This window comes from Sorex fumeus, unplaced genomic scaffold (assembly GCF_029834395.1).
Source record: "Sorex fumeus unplaced genomic scaffold, SorFum_2.1 ptg000080l, whole genome shotgun sequence".
NCBI lineage: Eukaryota > Metazoa > Chordata > Mammalia > Eulipotyphla > Soricidae > Sorex > Sorex fumeus.
Window position 1 is genome coordinate 3,099,241 of NW_026606137.1, and position 20,532 is coordinate 3,119,772.

Consider the following 20,532-nt stretch of genomic DNA (forward strand, 5'->3'; position numbering starts at 1 on the left):
AGTGCTGGGGGATATCTACCAATTATTCTCTTCAGAGGACAGTTAAGCTGTGATGTTGGTATTCAGCATGTTGGGAAATTGGGCACAAGGAATGAGATAAAGGAGAAAGGAAGTAAGCCACAGTTACTTCCGGGGTCCTTCTTAGGGATTTGATATCTCTAGACTCCACTGAACCATCTGCTCTTTTCTTCAGGATTATAATACTAAGGGCAGAGTCACAACTCACATTACAGTCAGACAATGCTTCCTCAACTGGATCATAGGTTCTCCAATTTCCCAACAGATTTCTTTCTGTTTTTCTATTTTCCTCAGATAGAGGAAGATATTAAACTAGTAAGAACAGACACTACACTTGATCGTAGTTAACAGGCCAAGAAACGATCCCCAACAGATTTCTCTTCTAGTCAAAGACAGTAGAAACATAATTTCACATGAATGTATAGATAAAATAGCAATGCCTTAACCTACTTTCCATATAATTTTATGTACACATTATATGTGCATTTTTATATAAATTATATATCTGTATTTAATTTATACTTATTACATACGAAACATACAAAAAGAAGGCACATATTCAGTAAATTGTAGTGTGAAAGTTTATTTCTGAAATGTGCATAATATATACACAATACACAAGCACATCAGTGCTATATATGTACTTTGTACACATCTGGCATAAAGGAGCATATTAAATATATAATTTAGCAATAATGTTAGAAAATGTATGAAGTCATGCAAATTACCATTCACTTGCTTGCACTGACCTGTGAGAGAAAAAGTGTCCCTCTGATATACTCACTCTGATAAGGTTGTAGGGTTTCTTTTTTTAAAAAAAAGCTTTTTTTGATTACTTTACTATAAACTATGGACTACAAAAAACAACCCTGTGTTTTGTTGTTGTGAAGAATAAATGAGATTACACATGACTATATTTATCTTCATATTTTCATCAAACTGTCTGTGCATTTTTTTTACTCAAACATTGACTAATCGTGACCCCCAAGTGAAGCAACAGACTATGCAATTTTCTCTACTTGTGAAATTCAGACTAGTTATCTCTTACTGCAGAGTAATAATGACTGCAATAAACTGAGGAGTGTTCCGTTTAAATAAGTGGATGATTTTAGCTGACTCTGGAAATGTAAATGGACCCTAATTAACGAATGCCTTAATCGGTCTTCCTGTTTCTTCTTTATAGACACATTATTTTCTGCCTCAGGGGGAATACATTTAGGGTACATACGCTTAGATATGGATACACATATGCATATACATTTTCAAGGTACCAGTTTTAATGGAGAACAAAGGCTCTTCCCTAATAGAACTACAAAAATCTCCTCAAGGGTCCTTTGCATCAGTATAAAATATCTCTTTCTTAGTCAGGCGTTCAAGGCTTTACAACTGGTCTTCAACTCTCTTCATGAAATATTCAATTTCCCAGAGAAATGAACTCTGGTTCCCTTGAATTTCCAAAGGACTTATACCTTAAATGAATTATTTGACATTTTATGGCTATTTAAAAATATTTTGATATCTCATATTTTAGAACAAGAATTTAAGCATTATATCTATCTGATAATAATTATTTTAATTAAAAATATATGATTATTTTTAAGATGAGTAATAGCAGCTTATAATGGAAAATATATAGCTCAGTATAATAGGATTAAAGTAATCTGTGAGTCCATCACAGATAAATAGCACACTTAATTTTATGTAGGAAACATTGACTTATGAGATTGTAAAGATTTGTGTCCGAGTGATACAAAGTTATATACCTAACAAATCCAACACCAAAGCAGCAATATGCCCCCATCATAGTCCATTGGACCCCCTCCACTGTTGGAGCATCTCAAGACATATTAGTTTCTTCTAAGATTTTCCCATGTTTTTAATATAGAATATATAATTCTTAGATCATTTATATATTATTCCATGAGAAATTAAAAAGTTCTTCAGTTGTGCTATGTATATATTTTATATGTATAAATTAATCCTGCTTTCACTGATACAATTCCATTGGCACCAGAACAGAACAAAAATAATTGGACTATAAGAAATTTGCGTTTCTTGGGGCCAGAGTGATAGCACAGCAGGTAGGGAGTTTGCCTTGCACATGTCTAATCTGGGTTCAATCCCTGGCATTCCATATGGTTCCCTAAGCACTGCCAGGAACAATTTCTGAGTGCAGAGCCAGGAGGAACACTTGAGCATTGCTGGTTTTGACCCAAAAAGCCCCCACCAAAATAAGAGAAGAAAAAAGAAATTAGAGTTTCTTCATGGCCAAAAAAAACAAAAACACAAATGAGTAGAAGAAAATGTTTGCACATAACACATCACATAAAGGGAACATGTTACATAAAGGGTTAATATCTGAGATCTATAATGTACCAACAAAAGTCAACAGAAAATATCTAAAACTTCCATCAAATGTGGGTAGAGGAAATGAACAGACACTTTTCTGAAGAAGACAGACAAATGGCCAAGAGGCACATGAAAATGGACTCAGCATCGCTTATTATCAGGAAAATCTAGATCAAGATAAAAATTAAGACAGCATCTCAGAGTTGTGTTAATGACACCTCTCAAAAGACCTGGGACCACTCTGTTTCAGTAGGGATGTGGTGAAAAGGAACTCTCAATCCATTTCTGACAGGAATGTTGTCTGGTTCAGTCCCTATGAAAGACAGTATGGAGACTTCTCAGAAAAGTAATAGGGCTTCCATATCTACCCAGGGCACAAAATACTCTTTCAAAAGGACATTTTGTAGACAATTATTCATTGCAGCACCCAGCACAATAGGCTATCGAATCAACCTAGGCACCAATGATAAATGAGTCGATAATGAAGGTATGGTATATAGACACAATGAAATAGTATACAGCTGCATTGAGTGATGAAGTCATGCAATTTGCTACAACTTGGATGGAACTAGAAGACACTGTGTTAAGTGAAGCAAATTAGAAGAAGAACAAACACAGGATGCTCTCACCTATCTGTATTGTTTAGTCACTGTCACTGTCAGTGTCCTTCCCTTGTTCATCGATTTTCTTGAGCGGGCCCAAAAACGTCTCCATTGTGACACTTGTTACTGTGTTTGGCATATCGAATACATCATGGGTAGCTTGCCAGGATTTGCCGTGAGGGCGAGATACTCTCGGTAGCTTGCCGGGCTCTTCGAGAGGGGCAGAGGAATTGAACCCAGGTTGGCTGGGTCAGTTGTGTGCAAGGCAAGAGCCTTACCCACTGTGCTATCACTCCAGCCTGTATTATATAGTATAACATGGAATGCAGGTATTAAAGAGGGCTTTATGATTAGTCAATGTTTGAGTAACGGAGACCAGAGTTCCTAGATTATCCTTAACCCTAGACTATAGGGGAAAAAAAGATAGGGAACAAAGGCCATCAAGAGGGAAATAAAAAGATGCAGGTGAAAACTAACAAAGAGGGAGTCTGCACATCATTATTGTCCCATTGTCCATCGATTTGCTCGAGTGGGCACCAGTAATGTCTGCATTGTGGGACTTGTTGTTACTGTTTATGGCATATCGAGTATGTCCCGCGTAGTTTGCCAGGCTTTGCCCTGTGGGCAGGATACTTTTGCCCGGCTCCCTGAGAGGGACAACACCCTACCCACTGTGCTATCACTCCAGCCCAAGGGGTGTAGTATATTTGTTAATTTAAATAATAAAATCCACAACCCTGAAAACATGAGATCTAAACTACAACAAACTTAGTCAAAGGCTGCAGGCTAGAAACTGAGGATATTGGTGGATGGAATTTGACACTCATGGTGGCATTTTTTGCGTGTGTGTTGGAATACTGTGCACCTACAATTCAAGTATGAATAAGCTTGTAAACCATGGTACCTTAAAAAAATAATTAAAAATTTTTAAAAAATTAAGAGCTAAACATTTTTCGATTCTACTCTTTATTTTTATGTTCATATATTGTCTATTTCCCATTAATATTTTATGGATGCTTTTGCAACTTTATGAAGTATTTATAAATAATTTTAATAATTGGAAAATACTCATAAGAATGTATACTACAGTGAATTTTACACTTATAAAATTATAAGTGTTATTTTTTTACATTTTTACTTTTACCAGCCATATGATTATAAAGCATTTGTTTATCCTTATATATTGGTTTACTACTGATTCTTCTATAAGGATGGACTTTATATGAGTTGAGTTTAATGTTTGAAGATGTAAATGACTTGTCAAAATTAAACACATTTTTCTCAAGCCATTTCTAATTTTTATACCCAAAAGATTCAATATCTCTGTCACTGCCAACTCAAAATTTTGGAGAAAGTCATTTCTCAAAATATTTTTGGGAGCACAACACATAAATTCCATATTTCTGTCTACTTCTATAAAATAAAATATGTTCAAAGTTTGACCTTTTGCAATTCAGAAGAGATATCTGAAGGCACACTTTATTTAAAATTTAGTTATTTAATTTTTTATGTAATTTATTTAATCTGTCACTGTCACTGTCCTCCCATTGTTCATCAATTTGCTCGAGTGGACCCAGTAATGTCTCCATTGGAGACCTTGTTGTTACTGTGTTTGGCATATCGAATACGTCACGGGGAGCTTGCCAGGCTCTGCCATGTGGGCGAGATACTCTCGGTAGCTTGCTGGACTTATTTAATTTATTTATTAATTCATTTATTTAAAATTTACTTAAAAATTATAGCTCAATACATAAAAACATCAATTAAAATAGATTAATAAATAATTAATTAAAATTACTCCCTCCCTTTATGAGGGACTTGGAAAGATTAAAGTTTTCTCAATTGATACTCATTTTCTTCCCTCCCTTTCACCCTTCCTTCCTCCCTCCCTTCCTTCCTTCCTTCCTTCCTTCCTTCCTTCCTTCCTTCCTTCCTTCCTTCTTCCTCCCTCCCTCCCTCCCTCCCTCCCTCTCTCCCTCCCTTTCTCCCTTCCTTCCTTTCTTCTTTTGTTCCTTCTTCCTTTCTTTTTTCTTCTTTGCTTCTGGTAGTGCTCAAAGATTATCTCTGGATCAGTGCTCAGGAATCACACCTGGCAGTACTTGGCAAACAATGGCAGAGATTTGAACCTGGATTTCTCACATACACGGTAAACAAACATTCACTCTGAGCCATTAGGGATCAGACATCATAGTCTTTCAAAGCGAATCACACAGATCCTGGTGGGTTTGAAACAGAGAATTGGAGAAGGTGGCAGAATAATCCAATTAATGAAGTCAACCTAAGCTGCATGCATTATTTCCAGTCTACATAAGAGACAATGACTGAAATGTAGATAACCTTAGAAAAAGATGTAGTTCTGCACTCTTGTCCCATTGTTCATCGATCTGCTCACGTGGGGCACCCGTACCGTCTCCACTGTGAGACCTGTGGTTACTGTTTTTGACATATGGATATGCCACAGGGAGCGTGCCAGGCTCTGCTGTGCAGGCGGGATACTCTCGGTAGCTTTCCAGGCTCTCTGAGAGGGACAGAGGAATTGAACCCTGGTCGGCCATGTGCAAGGCAAATGCCCTACCCGCTGTGCTATCGCTCCAGATGTTGACTGTTTAAATTTTGTTAAATAAATAATGATTCTTAATTTCTTGGAGAAACAAGACTTGACAATGGGACCTCAATTCTAAATGAGAGGCCTGAGTGGCAGTGATGGAATAAAATTAACTTATATTGGTACTTATCATGCCCTTATTCTACCCACCATCACTTTTATCCATACCTAAGTTAGAATGTGCGGGAAAAAAATGTATGAAAACTGCTAGCTTGGCTAACACGAATACTGGAAGCTGCCTGATTTTTCTACTATCTGTAGGTTAGCTTTATCTCCAAATAAGAAGTTGGAACAATTTGCATTAGTGAATAAACAAACTCAATACACTTTTCGTCTCATTTCCTCAGCAATTAAATTAGACAAGCATCAAGTTGTTTCTTTGTTTGTCGTTTCCAATTAATGTTAAATTCTTTTTCAAGGTAAGGGTTATTGATTTGCTCGAGCGGGCCCAGTAACATCTCCATTGTGAGACTTGTTACTGTATTTGGCATATCGGATACACCACGGGTAGCTTGCCAGTCTTTGCCGTGTGGGCGAGATACTCTCAGTAGCTTGCCGGGCTCTCTGAGAGGGGCGGAGGAATTGAACTCAGGTCGGCCATGTTGGCCGCGTGCAAGGCAAACGCCCTACCTGCTGTGCTATCGCTCCAGCCCAAGGTAAGGGTACTGGAGAAAAAGAAAGGTAGTAAAATGTGTGCTCTCAGAGCTAAGTGACTTGTTGAGGAGCTGGGCTAATCCTTTATTATTAATATTTTATTGTAGTTTCTAAGACACCACAATTTACAAATCTTTTTATAGAAGTTTCAGGCACATGATGTTTCAACCCAATGTTATCACCTTGCCAACTCCCCTTCAAAAATATCCCCATGGTTCAGCCTTTTTTTTTTAAGATTTTTTTGTGTGTGTTTTGGGCCACAATGGCTTACTCCGGATTCTATGCTCAAGGATCATTCTGGTGGTACTCAAGGATCGAACCTGGGTCAAATGCATGCAAAATAAGTGTCCTACTTATGTACGATTTCTCCAGGTTCAACAGACATATTTTTAAGTTTGGTTGTTGTGATTTGGGTATCCTGCTTCCAGTTGGCTCTGTTATTTAGTTTCTACATATACCTCAATTCTACACAACCAAAATGCCCAAGGCCCCAACCTCTGCCCTGTTACCTTTCGCCCACCTCTTAGTACTGCCTCTACTTTCTTTGGTTTATCTCCTTCCTTGAGTTAGTACTTGCTTACTTTCAAGTTCCTACATTTTAAAATATTAAAATTAGTTAATGTTTGTATAAAATAATAACTTTTATGCATTATGCAAATAAGAAGAGATTTTAATTTCTTGAGCAAGAGATATACTAAGAGTGGAGGAGATTATATCCATTTACTAGGATTTTTATCTTTCTTATTTGAACCTATGAGAATATAATGCTTCTCCACTATAGCTGTATATTTAGTTTTCCTGGGGGCAATTTTAAGGCATGTCAACATTCCACCCAAAACCAATTAAATTATGACTAGGAGAAATGGAAGGAGCGAAAATCATAAATGCTAAGAAGATTCTAGCCTGAGTCAAAAGTTATTGCTTTGGGGGCCAGAGATATAACACAGTTGGTGGGTCAATTGTCCTGCACATGGTTAACTGGTTTTGATCCCTGGCCCTGAATAAGTTGCCCTGAGCACCACAAAGATTAATCCATGAGCATTGAGGGCTAGGAGTAAGTGCATATCAGATATGGGCCCAAAACCAAAAAAACAAAGAAACGATACTTCTCTGATGGTACATATTACCAAACTTAACAGGGGGTACAGTATCAGAGGAAGTGATTTTTCCCAATATATGATTCTCAGAGAGTCATATATTGGCAGAGTCTCCTGCCCCTGTGCCTGGCTGTCCTCGCCGGGGCCCCTTGGAGGGGGGCGGGTTGAGTTTCCCTCCCTGCCCTGAGCAAAGCTCCAACAGCCGAAGACCTCCAGAACCAACCACATCCATGCTGAGACCACTCTTGACAAGCATGAAGGTACCAGCAGAGGAACGAAGGCATGCAGGTCCCGGGGCTGAAATCTCCAAGCCTGCTCGGATAAGGGCCGAACATCCTCCACCCAAATTCTCCATCTTCCAGTAGGCAAGGGTCACACCCACCAACTGCCCCCCAGTGCCATGTAATCCCATCAACGGCCAACACCCAGAGACTATAAAACCCAGCTCCCGGAAGTGACATCTTATTATCTCATTCTTACTTTGGACAACCTGGCAGGCTACCGAATGTAACCTGCCCACATGGCAGAGTCTGGCAAACTCCCCGTGGCGTACCCAATATGCCAAATACCAGTAACAATGATGGGTCTCATTCTCCTAACCCTGAAAGGGCCTTGAATATGGTACTTTAAAATCTCAGGGCTAGGACGAAGGAGACATTACTGGTGCCTGCTTGAGGCAATCAGCGAACAACAGGATGATCATGATCGTGATAGTGATGACTCTCAGATAATTCTACTCTTAACATGAAGGGTATATTTAAACTAAAATCAAGTTGCATTAGTGCAAGTCTCCTGGCATTTCTATGGCCATCATGAGTGACATATCTGTGCCTAGTCCTCAGTCCCAAACAGGTCACTCTTTTCATGTGATCACTCCATTCCATGTTGCAAAAATCACTCTTGTCATTTCCCATTCATCTAGAAGATCCAGACCTGCAATTCACAACCTGGGGCCCTATCTATGTTTCTGACAAGCTCTGTCACATAGCGGCTGTCACCAAGTCCAGTTCACATGGATTTCAATCCACTGCCACTTCAAACCATGGTCAATGATTGACAAGATTGTAGCTTTATTAGCAAAACACCATCCCCAACGAGGACAGAAAACAAATGGCCAAGTAAATCACTTGGAGGAATGAAAGACTGTTGAACTTTTGGACAAGTCACCTGGGGGTGATTTATACCTTTCTTGGCTTCACCAAATCCTCTCCAAGGAGTTTATAAACACAAAGGATGATAGGTAATATTTAGAATGAACTGGCATAAATGCGCAGAAAGCGCAGAAAATTACCTGGCTGTTTACTTTCCCAGGTAGGTTAGTAAAACTGGAACTTTTCCAAGGGCTGGAAAAGAAGCCATGCCTAGAGGCACATATATTGGTGTGCTTTTCCAAAACTTATTTTTTGTCCATTGTTGATAGAAGAAGAATACCTATAAGAAAGTAAGCAATGACTTTGCATTACACATTTTTTTTATTCAATCACAGTGATGACGCAGCTACAAAGTTGTTCATGATAGTATTTAAGATATAATGTTTCAACATACATCCCTTCACAGTTTACTTTTCCCACCACCAATAGTCCCAGTTTTCCTAACCTTCCTCTGCCTGCCAATGTGGCAAGAACATTTCTTCTCTCTCCTCTCTCTCTCTCTCTCTCTCTCTCTCTCCCCTTCAGTCTCTCAATCACTCTCTCTCTCCTTTTGGTTTGAAATACAGATAATGAAAGGTTATCAGGTATGTCCCTTTATCTACTTACAACACTTAGTTCCTGTACAAAATGATCATTTCCGACTATTACTATCTAGTTGGTCCCTTCTCTATTCTAACTGCCGTTTTCCCCCAATACACTCTTGTGGCAAGCTACCAACCCTTGATAAGTTCTTCTGGGCCCTGTTTACCCTGACCTAGTATGTTTGTTACAGTACTATTTACAATAGTCAGAATCTGGAGAGAACCCTCGTGCCGAAGAACAGATGATTGGATGATGAAACTATGATACATCTAGCAATGGAATACTACACTGTCATTAGGGAGAGTGAAGTCATGAAATTTGCTTTATAAATGGATTGACATGGAGAGTATCATGCTGAGTGAAATGAGTCAGAAAGAGAGGAACAGTTATAGAATGATTGCTTTCACTTGTGGGTTGTAATAGAAAATATATATAACTAATATATATAGTTACAAAGTTATTCATGATCAAGTCTAGTAGAACTCATATTTTAAAAGTTGCCCAGTGCTATCATTCGAAGCATACTCCTTGTTTCCCATATTTTTACCAATAGCTGAGTTTGCAGATCTTGCAAACTTATTTAGTCTATTATCTCCTTTGCAGAAAGAAAAGGTCACTAAGCATTCCCATGCTAATCTATGCTATTCAGGCAAACAAATAAAAACCACCTAAATAGTTCTAGTAATTCCCCAATACCCCAATATTGCCTACTTTGGGAAACACTGGAATAATAGATGATTCATTTAGGAATGCCCCTACACAGTCACTCAAAGATCAGATAGTCCTTTACATTGAAGCAGAAATTCAATTAGAATACTCTTATCAGATGAAGCAAGTGTTGGTAACTACCAAGGCTTATAGAAAGTAAAAAAACACGAGTGGAACTACTTTATATTTACTTAGGTACTAAAAAAAAAAAGCTAATAGTAAAGACTCAGTTTAATAGTCAGAACTGCTGATTCAATATGTGAATCATATGCTGTTTGCAGAATAATAACATATATACACAGATACATATCATATATGTATATATAAGGAAAAGTCTTGAATTATTTTTGCTTGTCCCTCTCTTACCTAGTCCTTAACAAATTTCTTTGTAACTTAGAATTTTAAATTAGGAATTTAATTTCTCTCCAATTAAAATCTCCTAAATCAATGCCACCCAAATACACTTCAATTAAAAAGGTGACAATTGTATTTTAGTGTTCCATGTCTGTAAAATCTTCATGAAAGTCAATGGAAATATATGCTTATATATATCATATTCTCTCCCTTATTATTTTTTAGGAAATGCACTCCATAAGAACATATTCCTCATCTCAGAGGCTAATGTAATGAAAGTCTAGGTTCACAGAGTAGATGCACAACAAATACTTATTAGTTGCTAAGAAAGTATTTAGGTTTTCAAAGAATGTATCAGTACCCTGTTGCATAACTTAATGATCACATACACTAACTTAAAACCTTCCTTCTCCTCATCACTAAGTCAAAGATAATTGGAAATAATCACTCTGTACAAGAACTGAGTGCTAAAATATAACCTTCAGTACCTGTATTAAAAACCATAATGTCCAAAAGAAAAGAGAGAGGGGTGGGCAGGGAAACTGGGGTCATTGGTGGTAAGAAGTCTACACTGGTGAAGGCAGAGGTGAATGGAACCTTATATGACTGAAACCCAATCATTAATAACTGTAACTGTGAATCTCACAGTGGTTAAAACAAAACAGGGCAAAACAAAACAAACCTCCCTTTTCCCAATGCTTAATCCTTTCTCAACAAGTCAACCGCCTGAAATGACATGATAGGGTTAGCATGCCTCACTGCACAGAAAATTTGACTTGCAGTGATACATTAATCCTATTACCTTTTTTTGAGATATTTTAATGAAAATGTATATATTAATTATACTAGAAATTGAGAGGTTGATTATATAAACGTTATGATCAACAAGTCTCCAACATACTGAAAATGTATGTGTCTGACATAAAAATGGTTCAGCATGTGATGAATAGGAGGGGGCCCCTGGTGGGGGTCCCAGACCTCCCGACCTTGGTTGTCCTACCCAAAAGCACCTTAAACAAAAATAGGCAGTGCCAAAGAAAACCAGAAAAATCAATAAGTAATCAAAGGAAAGCTGTGGCCACACCACACACACACACACACACACACACACAGAGAGAGAGAGAGAGAGAGAGAGAGAGAGAGAGAGTGGTTCAGCATGGAGAGGCCCCCTGGCAGTCCTTAATGTCCTCTGGGCACCTAACTTGTCACACAGTGTTCAGAGGCATTTGCTTAAGATTTGTCTGAGAGCCAAGGAACTCTAAGAGCAAACACTTCACTTTGGTTCACCACTGGAGTTTAAACATACACACATTTCATTTACGGAACTGCATCTAAGTCACAGAGAGGATTTGAATCAAGAGTGCAGTTGAGTAATGAAAAGAAAAAGTTAAGAAAAATGATATTGATAATTTTGTGTGTTAGAGGTGGATTAGATTCAGTAGTGGAAACAGATTATGCACAGAGAATTCAAGAGGCATAAAAGAAAGGACTACTCAGCCAACACTTCCTTGGGAAATACGTCCTATTGGACTGTATACAACAGACTGAAACAACTGTTACTAAGTACTTTGCATCACCCTTATCAAAGAGTTGAATACTCAGAGGATATCGATTCCCTTTGACTAGAGCAAAGATAAGCATTGGAGAACTGGAGGAACCCAAAAGAAATCAAGGAATACCATGTTTAAAGGCAGAGAGACTGAGGGAAATAACAGGTGAGAAAAATGAACAATACCGGCACTGTTGATTATAGAACCTCAGAGTCCTAGTCAGTCCCATTCCATTGGGTAAGCAGGAAATGTGGTCACTTAAACCTCAGAAATCCATAGCAAATTTGCCTCAGTGGAGACTTCCAATAGAACGTCAGTGGAGTGCTGCTGTTGTTTGAGGCATTGTTCCTCTCCCATCCCATCCTCCTTGATTTGCTTAGGGACTGAGAACAGGTAAGGACTGAGAACAGGTGATGTTAGGGAATGGCTGAGATTCATGGATATTCTAGAAATGCTAATCAGCATGTCTGAATAAACTGTGGCAGGGAGCTTCCTTTGGAATGTAGTGGGTGGTGCCTCTCGTGCATTTAACTGATGGTACTAGCAAATGAATCTTCTATAGGCTTATCAAAACACGGATGTTTCCTATTTTCCAGTGTATTTCAATGCTTTACCGGATGACCACTCATTTGTGGTATACAGAAAAATAAAACATGTGAAGCGATATTATCAGACAATGGCATATACTCTTGGTCTTGGATTGCAAAAACCAAAGTTACCAAGTTTGGAGAGAAGGATGGGTGGGAATAGGATATGGGTTGGAGGTGATATTAAGACATTGATGGCCAAGAGGGTCTTAGACACATTAGTGAAGCTGAGGTGTGGTAACTGTGTGTATCAACATCATTACAAAGTTAATCTTATGTGATTAACTTAAACTATAGGAATAAGTAGTATGTAGAAGATAGGTTCTCTAATATGCTTGTCCCTCTCTTACCTAGTCCTTAACAAATTTCCCCCTAGACTGAAAATCAAGTTACATGCTTTTTGGTCACTGGATTCCCAGTCACCACACATACAAGAGTGCTCAGTAAGTGCTGAAGAGAATGTGCATGAATAGCATGAGTAGATGAACCATTTCTCCACCATCGTGCACGTAGCATTAAGACCCCTAGAGATCCAAATGAAAACACACATATAGCACACAACGTTCATATTCACCATGTGTAGCGCAGATCAGGAGTGCATTTGATTAATTTCAAAATTACACATGTGTTCGCGAATGGCTTTCCCAGTAGTTACTGAGAATTTGTCTAGGATGTTTTATTAAGAAGCTGTTCCTTGCCACCAGCCATTGCTAATGCATGTAAATATATACAGGCCGCATATGTTACCTGGAATTGTCAAAGGCTCATCAAGATGTGAAAATGATACAATACCATTGTCTTCGTTCAAGGTTCAAATATAAGTATACAAAATGATATTAAAAAACAATTCTACATTTTAGGTGCATTGGTAACAATGAGCAGTGTTTTATTTTTTACATTATTAAAAAAATAAAAATCTTTCTTTTCCTATTTTTTTTTTACAGTCCTAAACAGTAGATTGCTCTCCCATCAAGAGTCAATGAGAAGAGCTGGTGCAGAGAACACATAGCAGTGTATTAAATGAAGGCTTAATCGTAAGAGAAACACGCTGAAGGATATAACTGTTTAGAGTTATTGACAGCTCTATTTTATAAATCCTCTTTTAACCATACATGACAGATGATATATTTATTTGAGAAGTATAGAATGAGATCAGGTTGCATGTGAATCTTTGCCATTTAAACTGAGATGCGTTCTAAACATAAAGCACGATAGTTTGAATAGTTCGTAGGGAAAATGTGAATGTAAAATGCTTATTACGTGCGAAAGTTATAATTTTAAAATTTAACAAAATACTGGTGCCCGCCTGAGAAAATCGATGAACAACAGGAAGACAGTGCCAGTGACGGTGAATATATTTTGCATTATTTTGATATCAAATAATATTTTATAATAGGATTTTGGCATTCATAAGATAATAATTAACCATCAATACAATGATTTTTATTGAATTTCTACTCCAGATATGCTTTAGAAAATAGGATTAGGTGAATAAATATCGTCTGTACTGTCAAGCAGCACACAAAAGGTGTGAGGAGGGGATGAGTGGTCGTCAAAGACAAAAAACACAATGAGAACACAATATTCAAGTGAAAGAAATAAGTACATAAATTATACACATGCACACACATATGTATATCTAAATGGCATCAAAGTTGTAGAGCATAATCAAAAAACTGGCAGGCTACCAAATATAACCTGCCCACACGGCAGAGTCTGGCAAACTCCCCATGGCGTACCCAATCTACCAAAAACCAGTAACAATGATGGGTCTCATTCTCCTAACTCTGAAAGAGCCTTGAATTTGGCACTTTTTAAAAAATCTCAGGGCTAGGACGAAGGAGACATTACTGGGGCCTGCTCGAGGCAATTGATGAATAACAGGAACAAAATACATTATTAAATCAATGTTATCTGATTCTTCGCTTTATTTTCTTTAGCAGGACTGCAAGTTGCTTATGGGACTCACATTTGGGATGCACACCCTCTTACATTGCACACCAGATATGTTTTAACTGGTCCTCTGCATTTATTTATTCAAGTAATATTTGTTGAACTTTTAGTATATACTAGATATTGTCAAGATGTGGATCTGATTGTAAACAAAGTAGACCAGTGATGAAGTATAAGCTAATACTAGGCTTTTGGCAGCTAGAGGTGTTGGTCTCTCTGTCTCTCTGTCTCTGTTTCTGTCTCTCTGTCTGTCTCTATCTCTGTCTCTGTCTCTGTCTCTGTCTCTCTCTCTCACTCTCTCTCTCTCTCTTTCTCCCTTCATTGCCCTTTTCAGAGTTGGTATGTCCTTTCCAAAACTCAAGTGATTGGAAACTCAAACATTCTTCCTTCTACCTGGAAAGTTTCCTTTCTCATTTTGGAAGAGGAATGTTTGGGCCACACCAAGCAATGCTCAGGGGTTACTGCTGGCTATGTGCTCAGGAAGCACTCCTGGTCTTGTTTGGGAGACTATATGTGGTGCTGGGGAGTTGGCCATCTACAAGGAAAGCATACTTTAGTCGCTGTAATATCTCTCTTGTCTTGGAAAAGTTTCTTTTTAGTCTCAGTGTCTCCCTATTTCACAACTTTCAGTTCCCAATAATACTTGCATGTATATGTAGATATTTATTTTGAATTAGTAATATGTATTTGACTTTAAGGGATTAGGTAAGAGATTACCCAGGTTGAAGTGGTCTAGAGGTTCCTTGACTTATTTGGCCTACTGTCTCCTCTTCAGAAAAAAATTTATTCAGTGCACCCTAAGAAATCTGCCTTCTTTAAGCAGTTCGACAGAAAACACTCTCAACTGTATTTGAGAGTACTGTTGCCCTGATGAATACATAAAATACATTTCTCATGGGGCAGTAATATCTACTTTGGATAACACTAGATCTAAATGTTTATAAATTTGAAAAGGGAGCAGGGACTAAACAACAAATGTCTTATAATTTTATAATGAAATAAAAACAAAATTATAACCATATAAACATACTTTGAGAAATATGAAGTATATTCAATTATGCTAATATTATGATATACTAATATCATACAGATACTGTGTAATAAAATTAAATTACTTAGATTGAGTCTTATTTTTATAATATTTTTGAAAGGGTAAGATAGGAAATTAGTTCTAAGATTCCTTTCAGCACAGTCCAGGTCTAAATAAGAAATATTTCACAAAAAGCACATTTTTTCTTTTTATTTTGCTATTGTATATAGTAATCTTATATATGATGCATATACTCTACCAGTGAATTATATCCTGGCCCTAAAAGCATAATTCTTTCCACTATCTTTGCTTCCTTTGCATAGATATGAGGTTTTGGTCTTCTTATAGGGATGCTAAATGACACACTTACTCTGCAACTCTTTAGTTGATTCAGGAAATTTCAAAAATTAGTGTATGTAAGAAAAATTTTAAACGTTGATTGCGTCTCTACTGTGTGTTAAGCTTAATGAAAATCAAAATAAGAAAAAAGCTTGTTTATATATTGACCAGGGGAATAAAACAATATAATAAATGATGAAGCCAGAATAAAATAACACTAAATACAAAAGCATCAAAATATTTTAGAATACAACATGACTTATCATCCTGGCACTGAGAGCAGAGCTTGGTGACATGGTACGATGCTAAAAACATTTAGATCAGAAAACCAGGTGCCACGATCAAATGCAATAGTCTGGTTGAAAGAAATAAGATTGTCCAGTGATGAGAAAAAGTTGGAAGAAAGTGCTTCTTGTGAAGGGAATGTCTGTGCACAGGCCCCCGAAATTGGAATATATGTTATATGTCTTCAGGGTGTGAGAACGGAAGTCTAATTACAGAGAAAAAATCATATAAGGAAATTAATTTAATGCCCTGAAGTGTTTCACCCATGTTTTCCTTAAAATAATTTATGGACTCACAGGTGATATTAAGATTTCTAATCCGTTTTGAATTTGTGCATGGGGTGAAAAAAGGATTTGAGTTAACATTTTAACATGTGATCTACCAGTTCTTCTAATACTATTTGTTGAAGAGGCTTTTGATGCTCCACATTGTCCTCTTTTCTCCTTTGTCAAAGATCAGTTGTCCATATACCAAGGATCTGTCCCTGAGCTCTGAAGTCTATTCTATTAGTTTGATAATCTGTCTTTATACTAGTGCTACAGTGTCTTAATATCTATAGCTCTGTGATATTAATTTAAAGTAGGCAAAAAAGATGCCTTCAACTTGGATGTTGGCTTTCCTTTGGCTATCTAAAGGGGTTTATTGTGCCATATAAATTTCAACATCATTTTGTTTGTGGATATTTTTCTAGCAACAACATTGGATCTGTGTGGTGCTCAAGTTACAAATTTTACCTTGTTCTTCCAATTTATGAATAGAGTATATGTTTCCAATTTCTTGTGTCTTCTTTTATAGTTTTATTAAATTAATTGGATGGAGGGATAGCACAGCAGTAGGGCATTTGCCTTGTGTGCAGCCAGCCCAGCTGAGCGGGGTTCAATTCCTCCGGCCCTCTTGAAGAGCCCAGCAAGCTAGCGAGAGTATCTCTCCTTGCACAGCAAAGCCTGGCAAGCTATCCGTGACGTATTCAATATGCCAAACAGAGTAACAACAAGTTTCAAAATGGAGACGTTACTGAGCCTGCTTGACCAAATCGATGAACAACGGGATGATGGTGACATTCATTAAAGTAATTATTTATAGTTTTTCACCTCTTTGATTAAGTTGATTTCAAGGAAATAAAAGGATTATTTATTTTATACTATTTATTCTTAAAAGTTAGGAATAAATATTTCATTAACAAAAGTGAAGAATAAATATTTCATCATTATAAAACAGGGGAAGCATTAATACTAAGAGAAAAAAAACAGGTTGAATTACAATATATAAATTGATCCCCTGTATTGGGGAAGAAGAAGTTTAAATATGAACCATAAAATTTGGGAGCTGGAGTAATAGTAAGACTGTAGGGTGCTTGCCTTGCATGTAGCTGACCTGGATTTAATCTCTGGTATTCCATAAGGTCTTTCAAGCCCCACTAAGAGTTATCGCTGAGCACAGAATCAGGATTGAGCCATGAGCTTCTGAATGTGATCACCCAAGCCAAACCAAACAAATAAAATCCCACAAAATCACAAAACTAAAATGAAAATATGTTCTACAAAAGTTATAAAGCTGCACCACAGTGGTGAAGATCTCTTGGGGCCCCCTACCAAGCCAATTTCACCCGGGGCACCCCAGATGGAATCTCGGTGACCAAGAGCTTTCACAGGAAGTTTCCACCCCACCCCCACACTGTCTGCAGGTTCTAGTACTAAATCTCCAGGCCAAATGGAGGTCAGAGGATCAGGCCTGTCCGTTCTTGCATTCCTGCCCACCCAGCAGACTGGCTGATAGCCCACAGTTCGAATCTGGAGGCCATCTTAGCATGCAAATAGCCCTGGCCCAGAGACTCCCAGTTGAATCCCCAAATGGATTAATGCCATACAGAGATTTCTCTGCAACCCAACCATTTACAATCTAGAAATTTACATTCACAATTGCAGCCATGCAAGCTCTCATGATGTTCAAAATGAGAAATGGAAAAAAAAATTATCTAGCATTTGCCCCTGGCAGGGAGGCTTGAATGGTGGTGGGAAAATTCGAGCAAAACAATACCCAAAATGAGAGAGAGAGAGAGAGAGAGAGAGAGAGAGAGAGAGAGAGAGAGAGAGAGAGAGAGAGAGAATTGGGGAAATTGTCTGCCATAAAGGCAGGGTGAGGACTGGGATGTGGGTGGTGGTGGTGGGGATACTGCGGACATTGGCGGTTGAAAATGGGCACTGGGGGAGGGATGGTTTTTTCATCATTATATGGTTGAATCTCAAACATGAAACCTTTGTAACTCTATCTCACAGTGATACAATTAAAAAAAAAATGTAATGTGAAAGTCATGCCCAATTCAATCAGCTTAATCAATGGCTGAACAAATAGCAATACTCCTATAGAATAATAAATTACTAGATCACTTGACATCCCATTACTCATCGATTTGCTTGAGCGGGCACCGTAACATCTCCATTCATCCCTGTCACGTGCTATTGTAGCCCAGTGGCGTCTGCTCCTTCTAGGAACACAAAGAGCCTCAAACCAATCGTTCAGGGTCTTGATGAAGAAATCTGACCATCAAATAGGTGGGCGGCCATGCGATCGTTTGACATCACGTGGAATCCAGTTAGTAATGGCTCTAGTCCAGCGGTCATCTCCAAATCTCATCATGTGTCCTGCCCATCTGATTTTTGATGACTTGGAAAATGAGACAACATCCCTGATTTTCGACTGTCAATGGAGGTCAGAACTCTGGATTCTTTCTCTCACTTGAGAGAATCATGATCCTCCAAGCATAGCTCTTTCAATTCCTTTTTGGGAGATTCGAATAGCATTCTCATCTTGTTTTCATAGGGCCCAGTTCTCTGAGGCATATATTAATGCAGGAAGAGCAGTGGAATCAAAGACATGTGCCCAGAGCCAGACATTCTTCGTCCTCTTAGTTATTTCTTTGATGCTCTTGAAAGCCTTCTAAGCCTCTCTCTGTCTCCTGCGCAACTCAGGTACCAGGTCATTTGTCATGTTGATTTCTTGACCTAGGTACACATAACTGTTACGTTCAGAGATATTCGTTCCATTGAGAGAGAATGGAACATCAGGAAAGAGACCGTTTCTCGTAAACATTGTCTTCATGAGATTCAGCTGTAGTCTGACATTTCCACACTCACGTTCGAAGTCGGCCAGCATTTGTGCCTCTTGGCTACTGTTTGGTGTTATTAGAATGATGGCATCAGTGAAGCAGAGGTGGTGTAGTTGCCAACCATCTATCTTCAACCTATTCCTTCCTATTCTAGTCGCCACCTGACATTCTTGGTGGTGGCACTGAAGAATTTCAGTGAAATGGTATCATCCTGCACAACCCCTCTCTTGACGTCAATAATAACCTTCCTGTAGAATGGTGAGATCCTGGTAGTGAATCCATAATACAGCTCACAGACGATTCTGATGTATTGAGTTTGAATGCCCTGATTGGCTAGGGCTTCGATGACTGCTTCCGTCATAGGCAGATTGAGTGATAGTTGCCAATGTCATAGATGTCTCCCTTCTTGTACAGTAGTACAGTCCTGCTGGTTTTCCATTGGGATGGAACCTTGCATTCAGACAGGTAGCATGTGAAGAGCTGAGCCAGTGTATTGATGAGTACTGACGGCAGGTTCTTCAGGTGTTCGGGTGTGACCTTGTCTAGGCCAGATGCTGTTCACTTCTTTTTTTTTTTTCCCCTTTTTTTATTAGTGAAAAACCATGAGGTACAGTTATAGGCTTACAAATTTTGTGCTTGGGTTTCAGTTATACAATGATCAAGTGCCTATCCCTCCACCACTGCTCGTCATCCATCCCCACGGGTCCCAGCATCCCCCCCCCCCCTCATCCTCCCCCCCCCGTCCCATCCTGCCTCTGTGGCAGGGCATTCCCCCTTGTTCTCTCTCTTCTTTTGGGTATTGTGTTTTGCAAGAGAGGCATTGAGTGGCAATCATGTTTGGTCTATAGACTACTTTCAGCGTGATTCTCCCACCCTGGGAGGGTCCTCACAACACCCTTTATTTGGTGCTCTCTTCTCTATCTGAGCTTCCTTTTCACCTAGAGCCTGTGGCTGGCCTTCCATTCATGGTGCTGTTCACTTCTTTACCGATGAAATGACGGATTTCGATAGATAGAATGTTGGGAACAAGATATCCATCCTGCGGATTTGGTATGTGGGTAGGTGGATGTGGCTATCAAAGAGATCTGAGTAGAAGTCATGGATAATCTTCTCCATTGCCCTTCTGGAAGATGTGATAGATCCATCAGGATGTCAGAGGGCAATCATCTTGGTCTTGTATTTGGCGAAGGACAGGTAGGCATTGTGAAAGCTTTTCCTGGCTTCTGCTGCATCTGCAGGCACTGTTGCTCTTCTCTCTTTGGGGTCTTCCTTTATCGCATCTGTGCACTGCTTTGCGAGCTCGGACGTTCGCTTGCGGTTTCCTGAGGCTTGTGCCAAGCCACGTTGGTGAATAAGCTCAAGAATTTTTGAAGACAGACTTTTTTTGTGGCTATCTCTCTTTTGTAGTTCCTTGCACAATCATGGAGGTGCTGAACCAGTTGATCATATTACTCGTCAATGTTGTCAATAATGGCATCTTTCCATGTTGCTGCAAAAGTGCCAAAGAGCTCCCAGTTGATGTTTGTTCTGGGAGTTCTTTTCTTAAATTTTGCAACCCTTTC

The 20,532-nt window shown here is 38.6% G+C and overlaps 1 pseudogene; it reads right to left on the minus strand.

Annotated features, from left to right (window-relative positions):
* Window positions 1-259: 259 nt before the first annotated feature.
* LOC130038844 (uncharacterized) lies at window positions 260-382 on the minus strand (annotated as a pseudogene).
* Between the last annotated feature and the right edge of the window lie 20,150 nt (window positions 383-20,532).